The 15,736-nt window shown below is 46.6% G+C and overlaps 1 protein-coding gene across 1 annotated transcript in view; it reads left to right on the forward strand.

Annotated features, from left to right (window-relative positions):
- The window catches only part of LOC138651262 (A.superbus venom factor 1-like), a 273,919-nt gene that overhangs the window by 137,154 nt on the left and 121,029 nt on the right, over positions 1 to 15,736 (forward strand). The gene's annotated exons all lie outside the window — the stretch shown is intronic.

Consider the following 15,736-nt stretch of genomic DNA (forward strand, 5'->3'; position numbering starts at 1 on the left):
ACTGAAATAATTTTGAGGAGAAAAACAAAAGCAACAAAAGTAAAATAATGCGGTTGCATAAGTGTGAATACCCTCTTATAATTTGAGATGTGGTTGTGTTCAGAAATAGACATTTACATGTAAACTCATCTTAAATAGTAATCAGTACACAACTGACTATAAATCACTCATTTATAGCAATTCTGATTAACCCCTATCTGACCTCGGACGGGATAGTACGTCCGAGGTCAGATCCCCTGCTTTGATGCAGGGCTCCGCGGTGAGCCCGCATCAAAGCCGGGACATGTCAGCTGTTTTGAACAGCTGACATGTGCCCGCAATAGGCGCGGGCAGAATCGCGATCTGCCCGCACTTATTAACTAGTTAAATGCCACTGTCAAACGCAGACAGCGGCACTTAACTACCGCTTCCGGCCGGGCGGCCGGAAATGACGTCATCGCTGACCCCCGTCACATGATCGGGGGTTGACGATGCGTCAGGATGGTAACCATAGAGGTCCTAGAGACCTCTATGTTTACTGATCACCAGTGGCTGTGAGCGCCACCCTGTGGTCGGCGCTCACAGCACACCTCCATTTCTGCTACATAGCAGCGATCAGCAGGTTGCTGCTATGTAGCAGAGGCGATCGAGTTGTGCCTGCTTCTAGCCTCCCATGGAGGCTATTGAAGCATGGCAAAAGTAAAAAAAAAAAGTTAAAAAAAATGTGAAAAAAATAAAAAAAATATAAAAGTTTAAATCACCCCCCTTTCGCCCCAATCAAAATAAATCAATTAAAAAAAATCAAATCTACACATATTTGGTAATGCCACACTCAGAATCGCCCGATCTATCAATTAAAAAAAAGAATTAACCTGATCGCTAAACGGCGTAGCGAGAAAAAAATTCGAAACGCCAGAATTACGTTTTTTAGGTCGCCGCGACATTGCATTAAAATGCAATAACGGGCAATCAAAAGAACATATCTGCACCAAAATGCTATCATTAAAAACGCCAGCTCGGCACACAAAAAATAAGCCCTCAACCGACCCCAGATCACGAAAAATGGAGACGCTACGAGTATCAGAAAATGGCGCAATATTTTTTTTTTTTTTTTAGCAAAGTTTGGAGTTTTTTTTCACCACTTAGATAAAAAATAACCTAGTCATGTTAGGTGTCTATGAACTCGTACTGACCTGGAGAATCATAATGGCAGGTCAGTTTTAGCATTTAGTGAACCTAGCAAAAAAGCTAAACAAAAAACAAGTGTGGGATTGCACTTTTTTGCAATTTCACCGCACTTGGAATTTTTTTCCCGTTTTCTAGTACACGACATGCTAAAACCAATGATGTCGTTCAAAAGTACAACTCGTCCCACAAAAAATAAGCCCTCACATGGCCAAATTGATGGAAAAATAAAAAAGTTATGGCTCTAGGAAGGAGGGGAGTGAAAAACGAACACGGAAAAACGAAAAATCCCAAGGTCATGAAGGGGTTAAAACACCAAATAAAAAGTTTAGTTGTTTTAGTAGAATTTTTCTGGATTTTCTGAATTGTATTTCACAGCAAAAGCCATGGTCCATAAATAGCTTACAACACAGCAAACGGATCTCATTGCTGAAAGTTATCAGTCAGGAGACTCGTAAAAAAAAGCATTGCACCATTAGATATACCATGGAATATTATGAAGATGGTCATTAAGAAATTGATTAAATATGCCAAAACAGTGATGTATAACTGAACGCCAGTAAAAAAAAAAATATGAAAACAAGATGAAAATTGGTCTGTGTGACTGTAAAGAGGCAATATGTGTACTGCATGTGAGAACAATCTCCAGTATTGTATATATGTACACTACCATTCAAATGTTTAGGGTCACTAAGAAATGTCCTTATTTTTGAAAGAAAAGCACAGTTTTTTTTCCAATGAAGCTAACATTAAATGATTAAAAAATACACTCTATACATTGTTAATGTGGTAAATGACTATTCTAGCTGCAAACATCTGGTTTGTAATGCAATATCTTCGTAGGTGTATAGAGGCCCATTTCCAACAACCATCACTCCAGTGTTCTTATGGCATTTTGTGTTTGCTAACTGTGTTAGGAAGGCTAATGGATGGGTAGAATAACCTTGAAAACCTTGTGCAAGTATGTTAGCACAGCTGAAAACAGTTTGGCTGATTCAAGAACCTTTAACCCCTTAGTGACCGAGCCAAATTTTTGAAATCTGACCAGTGTCACTTTATGTGGTAATAACTCTGCAACGCTTCAACAAATCCCAGTGATTTTGAGATTGTTTTTTCGTGACACATTATACTTTATGATAATGGTAAATTTAGTTCAACATTTTTTGTGTTTATTTATAAAAAATATAAAAAATTTGAGAAAAATGTTAAAAAATTAGCAATTTTCTAAATTTGAATGATTATCCCTTTAATCCAGATAGTCATACAACAGCAAACCATTAATAAATAACATTTCCCACATGTCTGCTTTACATCAGCACCATTTGTAAAATGTTATTTTATTTTGTTAGCATTTTAGGAGGTTTAAAAATGTAGCAGCAATTTTTCATTTTTTCAAAGAAATTTACCACATTTATTTTTTTAGGGACTTATCCATGTTTAAAGTGACTTTAGGGGTCCCATATATTGGGAAACCCCCAAACGTGATACCATTTTAAAAACAGCACCCCTAAACATATTGAAAACTGCTGTCAGGTAGTTTATTAACCCTTCAGGTGCTTTACAGGAATTAATGCAAAATGGCATGACAGAAATGAAAATGTGTATTTTTACCACCTAAATGTCGGTAACTTCTAAACAGATTACTATAGCCGGCAGACTCTAAGGCCGCTATTTGGTCATGAATTGCCATCGCAAACATCAGGACAACAAAATCATGATCTGAGGGCACCAATTGGGATAAAGAAGAAGCCCCCACACTCTGTTAACCATTTATAATGATGTAGTCACTATTGACAGCAGCATCTAAGGGGTTAAACAGATTTAGAAGGCGCAAATACTGATCGTGGCTGATACAGCAAGTTGTCAGCTATAGTGTACAACCAACAGATGCTGGATTGTCACCTGTATGGGGATACTATTCTCTTATATCTAAGGTCAGTTAAAAGACGTATTGGCGGTCATTAAGGGGTTAAACCTGACCTTCCTTTAAGCTAGTTGACAATCTGGAGCATTACATTTGTTGGTTCCATTAAACTCTCAAAATGGCCAGAAAAAAAGAACTTTCATGTGAAACTCGACCGTCTATTCTTGTTCTTAGAAATGAAGGCTATTCCAAGCGAGAAATTGCTGAGAAACTGAAGATTTCCTACAACGGTGTGTACTACACCCTTCAGAGGAGAGCACAAGCAGACTGTAACTAGAGTAGAAAGAGAAGTGGGAGGCCCCGCTGCACAACTGAGCAACAAGACAAGTACATTAGAGTCTGTAGTTTGAAAAGTCAATGCCTCACAGGTCCTCAACTGACAGTAAAACACCAGTGTCAACGTCTACAGTGAAGCGGTGACTCCGGGATGCTGGCCTTCAGGGCAGAGTGGCAAAGAAAGCCATATCTGAGACTGGCTAATAAATGGAAAAGATTAATATGGGCAAAAAAACACAGACAATGGACAGAGGAAGATTGGAAAAAAGTTATATGGACAGACAAATCCAAGTTTGAGGTGTTTGGATCACACAGAAGAACATTTGTGAGACGCAGAACGAAAAGATGCCAGATGAGTGCCTGACGCCATCTGTCAAACATGGTGGAGGTAATGTGATGGTCTGGGGTTGCTTTGGTGCTGATAAAGTGGGAGATTTGTACAAGGTAAAAAGGGATTTTGAATAAGGAAGGCTATCACTCCATGTTGCAATGCCATACCCTGTATACAGCGCTTGATTGGAGCCAATTTCATCCTACAACAGGACAATGACCCAAAGCACACCTCCAAATTATGCAAGAACTATTTAGGGAAGAAGCAGGCAGCTGGTATTCTATCTGTAATGGAGTGGCCAGCACAGTCACCAGATCTCAACCCCATTAAGCTGTTGTGGGAGCAGCTTGACCGTATGGTATGCAAAAAGTGCCCATCAAGCCAAACCAACTCGTGGCAGGGGCCTCTGGAAGCATTTTGTGAAATTTCTCCAGATTACCTCAGCTAATTAACTGCTAGAATGCCAAAGGTCTGCAATGCTGTAACTGCTGTAAAGGGAGCATTCTTTGACGAAAGCAAAGTATGAAGTAGAAAATTATTATTTCAAACAAAAATCTTTTTTTTCGAACCTTGTCAATGTCTAGACTAGATTTTCAATTCATTTGGCAACTCATTTGATTAATAAAAGTATGAGTTATCATGGAGAACACAAAATTATCTGGGTGACCCTAAACTTTTGAACAGTAGTATATGAACTGTGAGATGACAAGATGGAAGCCTTTTCTTACAAAGAAAAGATCCAAGCCTGGCTATGTTTTGCCGAAACAAACATTAAAAGTTTGCCAACAACGTGGGAAAATGTAATGTCTGATGAGACCAAGGTTGAAGATTTTGGTCATAATTTAAAAATATATATTTGGTGCAAAACCAACACTTTGCATCACCAAAAGAGCACCATACCCAAAGTGTAGCAAGGTGTAGGCAGAATTATTCTTTGGGTCTGTTCTTTTGGTACTGAGGCTTTAGTCAAATGGACGGATTTAAGAACAGTTCCAAATATTAGTCAACTTTGTACTAAAACCTTCACGTCTCTGCTAAAATGCTGAAAATAATGAGGAATTTCTTTTAGCTCAACAGCATTCCTCCAAATCAACAAATGGCCCAGCCAGAGTACAGACCTAAAAATCTGTGGTTTCTTGTAATTATTTTTCTACATGATAAAAATGTGGCATTTCACAGGGGTGTGTAGACTTCTTTTATCCATTGCATATCTGGTCAGCTCCTGAGCCTGCATCAGTTCTCTCATGGCTCTGTTTGCTAAAAGAGCAAATGCTTTGGAAAGTAAGAATACCACCCCACATCATAAAGATCCAGGAAAATCCCATTCCCCACCCTCACGTCTGTGCACTGTAGTTGTGCCAAAATCACAGTTAGTGTAAACGTGTAGAACAATTTAACATCAAGTGCATGTTGTTTCTGCTAAACACCTGTGCATCCAAAACAGTCATTGCAAACTACTGCAGACTGCACAAGTAGATGACAGAGTAGTGAGAAAGTGCCACAGAGGGAAATTTGATCCCTCTTTCTACTTACCGGTAACTCTCCTGATGAATCGTAAGTGGAGGAAGCATGTCGAGAGTTGATAACACACCGACGCCTCATCCTGGAGTAGACATTGTGACGGGGTGTACGGCAGAGCAAGAAGGGACAACAGGCCAAGGGATGATTCAACAGATTTATTATCAAGAACGCTGGAACAACACATGCAGGTAGATCTTCAGAGTCCACAATTAGTCCAATGGAACAGGTTCGGGGGCACCTCCCGATAATCCTTGTGCCAGGTAACAAAGCAATAGTCCACAATTAGTCCAAGGGATCCCAAAACAATCTCACGAACGACGAGATATGTCCTCAGCTCAAGTCTCGCCCCGTTCGCTTCCGCAGTCCCAGATGGGCGTGGGGTCTTGCCTCAGCTAAGAATCCCCACTCCTTCTCCTTCAAGGATCAACTCACATCTGATCTCAAAATAAGAATGGATTGTCTGAGCTCCTGGGATCCGCCCATGAAGGGGTAGGGGTTACACCTTCTATTCAATGGTTGGGTCCACCAGAAGATTCTAGACTGGTGGGCTCCAGGCAGTCTATGTAATATGTACATTTGACTAGCCACCTGCTGTGAGGAAGAATGGCTATTCCTCCACTAGTGATGTTGACAAAGCTTAATTACATTAGAGCTTAGGGCTGCAAGTATTGGGGGAAGGAGACATTGTTACAGGTGAACTCCCAGCCAAGAAAATACATAAATTACAGCAAATAGAAACCAGAGAACAGTTACATACATCAAATGGCATATTATTAAAATACAGGACAGGGCAAAAGTACATATCATGACAATCCCTTCCCCTCCCAATTTGTGTACGTACTAGGGACCTCTACAGGTCGCTGGTTAAGTACACACAGGCAGAGCGTAACTTGCATGTGGCTTCATGCAGCCACGAATTGGCATCGTAGCTCTCCCACATCATTGCCCAGGAGAACATCTGCAGGCAGACCACCCATCACCCCAACCACACATCGCCTGACCCCAAAACCAAAGTTCAGATCCACAGTGGCTGTGGGAATAGTCCTCCATTGTCCACCAGCCAGTTCAATGACAATCCCAGGTCCTCGATGGATTGCCTCAGGCCGAACCACTCGGGGATCAGCCAGTGTGAGGAAAGCCCCTGAGTCACAAAATTCAATAAGTCTCTGTCCATCCAGCACGACCTCCTGCAAGTGCTTACCTCGATGAGCAGAAGTCGTCATAGCTGCGGGTCGCACACCATAAACTCCTAGTGGTGCAACATGGGTGGGTGAGGCACTAGGCCAGTCCTCACGTAGTGGTGACACGTCGTCCTCCATGGCACTTGGGTGTACATAATTAATAATACGACTGGGTACAGGATTAATCCTCATTTGAACAGCTGGGCAGGAGGCTTGCAGATGCCCCGGCTGTCCGCATCGATAGCATCTCTGCTGGGTCTCACTCCATCCAAGGCGTCCTCTTGGGCGAGGGGTAAGGGAACCTGGAGGCCGGCTTCCACCTGAAGGTGCTGTAGGGGTTTGAGGACGACTTCTACATGAGCTGGCTGGGCATGAGGCCTGCAGATGCCCCAGATGCCCACAACCATAACACTTGCACTCTGCTACTTCCTCTCCTCGTCGTATTCCAGAAAACGCAGTAGAAGCAACTGGAGGCACATTTACAAGGGTATCAGCACGAGGTGGTGGCTAGAGGAACGGGGAACAATGGGGACAGAAGAACAGGGGGCCACCGGTGTTGTGGAGCTGGTAGGCCTCTCTCCATCCTCCAACAGAACCCTCCACTGAGGCTTGATGGTGAGAGCCTCATCAGCTAGAGCTGCAGCTTCCTCCACAGTGGCTGGTCTCCTCTCACGCACCCATTCCAGGATCTCAGCAGGGCACTTGAAGTAAAACTGCTCTTTTAGGATAACCTGGAGGAAGGTCTCCAAGGTTAAGGCCTCATCTGCCTCCAGCCAGCGATGACATATTTGTTTGAGTCTGTGGGCATACATCTTGAAAGACACTTCCTCATCACAGGCTAAAGTACGGAACTGAGTCCTGTAAGTGTCTGGGGTAACAGCATAATGTTCTAGAATAGTCCATTTAATCTCTGCATACTCAGAGTTTCCCTGAGGGTCCATAGCTCTATAGGCTGCGGCAGCTCTACCCTCTAAGAACCCTACCAGATGTCGGACTCGGTCCCTTTCCGGGACTTCCATTAATTGACACTGATGCTCAAAGTCCTGGAAGAAGCCCTCAATGTCGCCTGCAGCCTCATTAAAGGGCTTGAAGTCTTTGCGGGACACTCTGGGGAGTTCCCTCATGGTGGGTGCTGGGGTTACAGTCTGTCTGGAGCTTCTAGCTGCTTCCAAAGCGATCTGCCTCTCCAGCAATGCCATCTCCTGAGCTCTGTCCTCGGCTCTGTGAATGGCCTCCCTCTCCCTCTCCTCGGCTCTGTGAATGGCCTCCCTCTCCCTCTCCTCGGCTCTGTGAATGGTCTCCCTCTCCTCGGCTCTGTGAATGGCCTCCCTTTCCTGAGCTCTGTGAATGGCCTCCCTCTTATCGTCCATGGTGGCCTCTTCTCCCTGCAATGCCAACTCCTCCTCGTACCACACAACCCACTGACTATTTTGGGTATTTACCTCCGGCTGCAGTCTTTCCTCCATTTGCTGTGAGGGTCCTTCCTCAGCGTCATCTTGCAGGCGAACTCCTTCCAAAGCCTCAATAAGCTGCTCCTTGGAGAGTCCCTTAAAACGGACTCCTACTTCACGGGCCTTTGATTGTAGGCTCCCCAAAGTCCAGTTCTTGTACTCTGCGGGGTTGGTTCCCGATGTTGGGCCATTGTCCTCCATTCCTTCTGCTCTGGTCCCACTGCTTGCCACCAGTTTGTGACGGGGTGTACAGCAGAGCAAGAAGGGACAACAGGCCAAGGGATGATTCAACAGATTTATTATCAAGAACGCTGGAACAACACATGCAGGTAGATCTACAGAGTCCACAATTAGTCCAATGGAACAGGTTCGGGGGCACCTCCCGATAATCCTTGTGCCAGGTAACAAAGCAATAGTCCACAATTAGTCCAAGGGATCCCAAAACAATCTCACGAACGACGAGATATGTCCTCAGCTCAAGTCTCGCCCCGTTCGCTTCCGCAGTCCCAGATGGGCGTGGGGTCTTGCCTCAGCTAAGAATCCCCACTCCTTCTCCTTCAAGGATCAACTCACATCTGATCTCAAAATAAGAATGGATTGTCTGAGCTCCTGGGATCCGCCCATGAAGGGGTAGGGGTTACACCTTCTATTCAATGGTTGGGTCCACCAGAAGATTCTAGACTGGTGGGCTCCAGGCAGTCTATGTAATATGTACATTTGACTAGCCACCTGCTGTGAGGAAGAATGGCTATTCCTCCACTAGTGATGTTGACAAACTTAATTACATTAGAGCTTAGGGCTGCAAGTATTGGGGGAAGGAGACATTGTTACAGGTGAACTCCCAGCCAAGAAAATACATAAATTACAGCTAATAGAAACCAGAGAACAGTTACATACATCAAATGGCATATTATTCAAATACAGGACAGGGCAAAAGTACATATCATGACAGACATGCTAAGCACTGGACCCATACTAAGGGTACCTGTTGGACAGGATTAAAGGGAATATGTCACCTACTTTTTCATATATAAGCTTTGGCCACCGCCACCAGGTGCTTATCTACAGCATTCTGTTATGCTGTAAATAAGCCCCCGAGGTAACCTTAAACATAAGAAAAACTAGTTAGATTATACTCTCCCAGGGGCGGTCCGGTCTGATGGGCATCGCTGTTCGGGTCCGGCGTCTCAGATCTTCATGCGATGACATCCTCTTCCTTGCTTCCTGTTGCGGCTCCTGCGCAGGCGTACTTTATCTGCCCTGTTAAGGGCAGCGCTAACTACTGCAATGCGCAGGTGCTGCGCTTCTTGGACCTTTCACGACGCCTGCGCACTGCAGTACTTTGCTCTGCCCTCAACAGGGCAGATAAAGTACGCCTGCGCAGGGGCCACGACAGGAAGCAAGGAAGAGGACATCATTGCATGAAGATGAGAGGTGCCAGACCTGGACCGCGTCGCCCATCGGACCGGACCGCACCAGACCACCCCCCCAGGTGAGTATAATCTAACTTGCTTTTCTTATCTTTCGGGTTACATCGGGGGCTTAACTACAGAATTACAGAATGCTGTAGATAAGCCCCTGATGGCAGTGGCTGAAGCTTATATACGAAAAGTATGTGACAGATTCCCTTTAACCCCTGGAAACCAAAAAAATATGGTGAGAGCATTCTGATTTGATATGTTAATATAACTCTCATCATTTGGAAGTGGGAGGCTTCTTTTGTTATGTACACTGGTTCACAAAAGAAGGGTTGTAAGTGTAAGGAGGTTGCTTTCCATGCTCCTTGCCTGGAACCACTTAGTCAGACAGCTAGGTTGTTGGGGGGAAGACTTTCTGCCCTGGACAGAGGGGACCAGGTGACTGCTGGGAAGAGAGAGGGGTGTGGTCAGAAAAAGAGTGGGAGAGCAGAGAGAGGGCAGCGCGCCAAAGAGAGGACAGGCTGCAGCGCCGTGCTCCCCTAAAGGTAGTGCTCCCCGTGAGGGCACGGAGGCTGGGATACCCACCATAGTGAAGGCTGGATGTGAGAGTGTGGACTTGGCAGCCTCCGTAATCTGAAAAAATGCATCTCCTGACAGCGACATGAGCGCGCAGCCCCAGTGACCGCAGTGACAAGCCAGAACCCCTGAGTGTGACAAGTAAACTGCTCAGTGTGTGTATGTAGCATTGCAACTGCAGAAAGCCTGCCAGCCTGATATAGGCTACGTTCACATTTGCGTTGTGCGCTGCTGCGTCGGCGACGCAACGCACAACGCAAATAAAATTGCACCAAAACGCACGCTAAAACGCTGCGTTTTGCGACGCATGTGTCCTTTTTTGCCGAAATTTGGACGCAAAAAAATGCAACTTGTTGCGTTTTCTGCACCCAACGCTTGCGGCAAAAAAACCGCATGCGTCGCACAACGCAGCACAACGCATGTCCATGCGCCCCCCATGTTAAATATAGGGGCGCATGACGCATGCGTCGCCGCTGCGGCGCCCGACGCAAACACGCAAAACGCTAATGTGAACGTAGACTAACAGACTCACAGCAGAGTGGCTGAGTCACTTCCTGCTTTCAGCTTCACTGGAAGAAAAGGTTAACCCCGGAGTCTCCAGTTCCTAGGAGACAGAGAAGAGACTTCAGGATCTTCAAGCGCTGCTTCGTGACTGTATCCATGCTGGAATAAGGACCCTCAAGTCAGGACCTCCCTGGATTGATAAGTTACCAGAACATTCGTTAACCGTTTGCGATTCCGCTTAGCTGTTTACTGTTTGCATTATCTCTATTAACCCCCTGTTTACTCCCTGCGAGGAGAATCTTACTCCTGTTAATAAATTCCCCCCAACAGTTGGTCTGTCTGTTCCGTGGTGACATACTCAACCCTGCACTCTATTACACTTGGCGTAGTCGGCAGAATGTTACATGGTAGCGCGGAATGGGCAGACCAAGCAGTTGGGGTAGGCCCCAGGTCTAGCTTCTCCCTGGGAGTCATGTTGGTTAACCTGCCAAAATTCTCGGGGAGCGATGTCATGTTGTGGGGTTGGACGGAGCGCATCCGAGGGATGATAGGGATGCATCCTATGATGCTAGCTCTGCAGGCGGAAATAGCTGTGATGGCCCTAGAGGGGGATGCACAGGACTCTGTTATGCCCAGAACCCCCAGGCGAGAGATACCCTGGACAAAGTATTACGTATACTTGAGGAGATGCATGGGGACCCCACAGACGTAGGGGAGCTGTGCATGCTACTGTTTCGCCAGGTACAAAGAGAGGGGGAGTCCATGACGCAATATATGAACGCACTGCAGGGGCTTCATACTGCCATTATACGGAAGGATGGCATAGGTGTGGGGTCAATTGACGTTGTGCTGCGAGACCAACTGGTGACAGGCTTGTGAGATGTGTTGGTTAGACAGGCCTTGCGAGAACGCATGCGCGTAAAGCTAGATATGACTTTCTCTGAGGTCGGGAGTGAGGCACGCACGCGCGAACAAGAGCAAGGGGTGGTAGTGCCAGTGGGAAAGGTATGGAGCAGGGAGGTAACAGCCCCTCAATGGGTAGAAGACTTGAAGAAGGAGGTTAAACAAGTCTGTGAAGAAGTAGCTGAATATAAAAAGACCCCTGCTGCAGAGTGCAGCTCTCCGGTGCAAGAAAGGGAGACCGGCCCCCAAAGTGAGACTAGTGCCGCTCGGCGAAGAAGACTGCCTACATGCTACAACTGCGGAGCACCCACTCAAAATGAAGAGGAGGCGATGTGGACCCGAGATTCCCAGCTGAAGATAAGAATATGGGAGGAGATTGAGAGTCTGGGGAAAGCCCTTACTGCCGTTTTGGGGCCCAGCAGCATACCCCGAGGTAATGTACAGAAGCCGCCAGAAAGAGATAGAGGAGAGGTGCGAAGCATGAAGAAGGCTTCAGTGGTGGCCCCAGAGTGTAACTCCGTATCCTGGGGTGAAGAACAACCGCAAATGAGAGATGTCCCCCGCCAAGGTCGACGATCCAGACTGAAGCGCCATCCAGACAGACGCAGACGTGAGTGCTGGTTGTGCAGAAGGGTGGGACACATGTCCAGAAGTTGCCCTACCCGAGAAGAGCAGTGGCAGAGATCCGCTCACCCCTCTGAGGGTCCTGCTAACTGGAGGGAACGTCTCCCCTGGAGAGAATGGTACGGCAGGAAGAGAAGAGTTCCACCTAAGGCAAGACAGTACCACAATGTCGGACGCCAAGGAGAGGAGGAGAAGTGTTGTGAATTCAGCTTTTGGGCTCCCTCCGGTGGTTGTAGAGGGTAATGCAGTTGTCTGGATTGCTGGAGTCGACATGTGTATCTACTAATTGCAGGACTGACTGGGGTATATAGCTTTGCAAGTACCTTTAGTCAGTGCCAGTTGTCCATTGTTCTTGAAGGATTCACTTCCCTGCTGGTCTCTCCAGTTTGCTGTGTTTTTCTACAAAGATAAGTCCTGGCTTTGTTTTTGCTGTCCACCTGCAGTGGACCTTATAGTTCTGTGCATTTTCATGTTTTTGTCTTGTCCAGCTTGGTCTGTGAAGGATTTTTTGCAGCCTAGCTATTTCTCTGGAGATGCAGATATACCCCCCATGTCTTTAGTCAGATGTGGTGATCCGTATTTTCTGCGGTGGATATTTTCTAGTGTTTTTATACTGACCGCATAGTACTCTGTTCTATTCTTTCTTTTTAGCTAGTATGGCCTCCTATGCTAAATTCTGATTTCATATCTACGTATGTTATTTCCCTCTCCTCTTACAGTCAATATTTGTGGGGGGCTATCTATCCTTTGGGGATTTTCTCTGAGGCAAGATAGGTTTCCTGTTTCTGTCTTTAGGGGTAGTTAGATCTTAGGCTGTGCCGAGGGGTCTAGGGAGTGTTAGGTACCCCCCACGGCTGCTTTTAGTTGCGCTGCTAGGTTCAGGGTTTGCGGTCAGTACAGGGACCACCTTCTCCAGAGTATGTCTCATGCTGCTCCAAGGCCACCAAATCATAACAGAGAAGGTGTCAAGCATCTCCGGTGGAATGACTGTGCTGTCCCAACGCGTGAAGGCGAGCCTGGTGGAACTCCAGCCTGGGCCTGAAGATTTTGTCTGTGAGACTCAGTCCGGTGGGAAGAAAGGGACGTCCTCTCGAGAAGACAACCGAAGTGCTTTACTACCTTGCCCAGCACGAGTTCCCGAAGAAGGAGAGAAAGTGCCAAGTGCTCCTGCGATGCTCGCTTTCGAGGTCCTCATCGATGATAAGGAGAAACCACTAATATCATCCTCTGAGGTGAAGAGTGTGCTGGCTGTCAGCTCACAAGATCCTGATCGGACAGAGAAAATGGGACAGCTGTGTGAGACGGGGCGTGTGGCTGAGAAGCCCTGGGAAGTGATGCCCGCAGAGCCCGGCGCAGATGACGAAGAATCCGGCTTGCATGGTCTTAATCCATCTGATCCTACTTTGGACAAATATGCTCCTGTCAGAGAGGGGGAGCTATAGAGAATTACCTGTACTAAGCCCCCAGACTGAGGAACCTGAGCAAGAAGCCCCTACGCAAACACCTGCTACCGGCAAGGCTAAGAAGAAGAAGAAAAAGAGAACAGCAGTTGTTGATGAAGCAGAGAAAGCATATCTCAACCTGACTGATGAACAGCTCCTAGACCATTTAGTTTGGGAGTATGTGCAAGAAGAAAGGCAGAAGGAGATGCGAGGATTGCAGGTATCTGACTCCCCTCAAAAGAACAAAGAGAAGCACAAAGAGTCCTCGCCCATGGAATGGCGAGCTTTAAGAGAGGGGGAATGTAAGGAGGTTGCTTTCCCTGCTCCTTGCCTGGAACCACTTAGTCAGACAGCTGGGTTGTTGGGGGAAGACTTTCTGTCCTGGACAGAGGGGACCAGGTGACTGCTGGGAAGAGGGCAGCGTGCCAAAGAGAGGGCAGGCTGCAGCGTCGTGCTCCCCTAAAGGTAGTGCTCCCCGTGAGGGCACTGAGGCTGAGATACCCACCATAGTGAAGGCTGAATGTGAGAGTGTGGACTTGGCAGGCTCCGTAATCCGAAAAAATGCATCTCCTGACAGCGACCTGAGCGCGCAGCCCCAGTGACCGCAGTGACAAGCCAGAACCCCTGAGTGTGACAAGTAAACTGCTCAGTGTGTGTGTGTAGCATTGCAACTGCAGAAAGCCTGCCAGCCTGATATACAGAGACTCCCAGCAGAGTGGCTGAGTTACTTCCTGCTTTCAGCTTCACTGGAAGAAAAGGCTTAACCCCGGAGTCTCCAGTTCCTAGGAGACAGAGAAGAGACTTCAGGATCTTCAAGCGCTGCTTTGTGACTGTATCCACGTTAGAATAAGGACCCTCAAGTCAGGACCACCCTGGATTGATAAGTTACCAGAACATTCGTTAACCGTTTGCGATTCCGCTTAGCTGTTTACTGTTTGCTTTATCTCTATTAACCCCCTGTGTACTCCCTCCGAGGAGAATCTTACTCCTGTTAATAAATTCCCCTCAACAGTTGGTCTGTCTGTTCCGTGGTGACATACTCAACCCTACACTCTATTACATAAGCACTGACGCCTAATAAGGGAAGCAACATATAAATACCCTGGTGACTCTGTACAATAGGATGATTAGTTTGTGTCTGCACTGTTTTTAGCACTTTAGTCCAATTGGGTATAATTCATTTTGGTCTCAATACTCATTTTAAAGATTAAGAATAAAGGTTAATTTTTAAAGCACTCAAATTCAATTGCACGTTATATATTCTGCTATAGCATTTTTCAGAGAATAGTGACTGACTGTTACATACCCTTGCTATTGCTTGACTGCAATCTATTGCAGCCAAATCTGCACTCCAAGAGTTGAATAGCATGTCTTCCATTCTAATACCCGCTATGAGCCCAAATAGAAGTTTCAGACCACACGGAGAATTGCTGCATTCAAGAGAAATTGTGTGAAGTGAAAATGGAAACTCTGAGGCTAAGCAGGTAACACTAGCATACAACACTTTCCTGACTCCAGGCCAGAAGGGGCAGCTCTATACCCAGTTTCAGAGTAGATTCCCTATAAGTTTTGGTCTGGAGGAGGAGGAGTTAGAGTCAGTCTGTGTGAGACAGTAAAGGGAGAAGAAGAAAAGGATAGAGAAACTGGGAGTGGAACTGCGATTGAGCTCACCCCCAGGATTAAGCGCAAAAAAACAGACACTGGAGTCCGAGGTTTTGTGGGAACTGTATACCCCACAGCTGAAACTGGAGGGCAGGAGATCGCAGGTCTCCTGGCCACAACAGACACCCGAAGGCACAGCAGCAGACTAAAGCCCGAAGTCACCACGAGAGAGGGACACCTGAAAAAGGCTTGAGCTGCCTGCCATGCGGTTAGTGTCCCACCTGAGCGACAGATTGAGAGAGGGACTTGAGGAAAGCTAATGCATCAAGAACCCAGAATTCAGAGTAGAAGGAAGGCTTCCAACCCCACCTGGCTAGAGGAACTCCGAACCGCTTCCAGACTGCTCGAATTGCAAAGATCACCTGTAAACTGTGCCCCGGACTGCACTCGCAATTAAAAGGTAAAGAGACTGTGAATCCTGGGTCCTCCAATTATTTCCTGCAAACCAACATATACAACCCCTTCTAGACTGTCCTGGTAGCCCTGGGGCCTCCGTACCATCTGTGGGGAGCAAAACTATCTAAGCTGCATCACCATTGGCCCCAGGGAATCCCATTAAGCTGCGTCATCCATCCCTGGCCGAGTACCACAGGTGGCGTCATGAACATTACTACATTTGACTTTATTTCCCACTACACTTTATTTACTTTAAATGGGCGCCCAGGGCCACAGAACGGGTCACAGCCACCGTGACTTCCCCTTTAAGATCTGTGCCGACCCGGTACCGAGTATCCCACGGCCTTAGCCAGCGCTTCACTG

Source organism: Ranitomeya imitator, chromosome 1 (genome assembly GCF_032444005.1).
Source record: "Ranitomeya imitator isolate aRanImi1 chromosome 1, aRanImi1.pri, whole genome shotgun sequence".
NCBI lineage: Eukaryota > Metazoa > Chordata > Amphibia > Anura > Dendrobatidae > Ranitomeya > Ranitomeya imitator.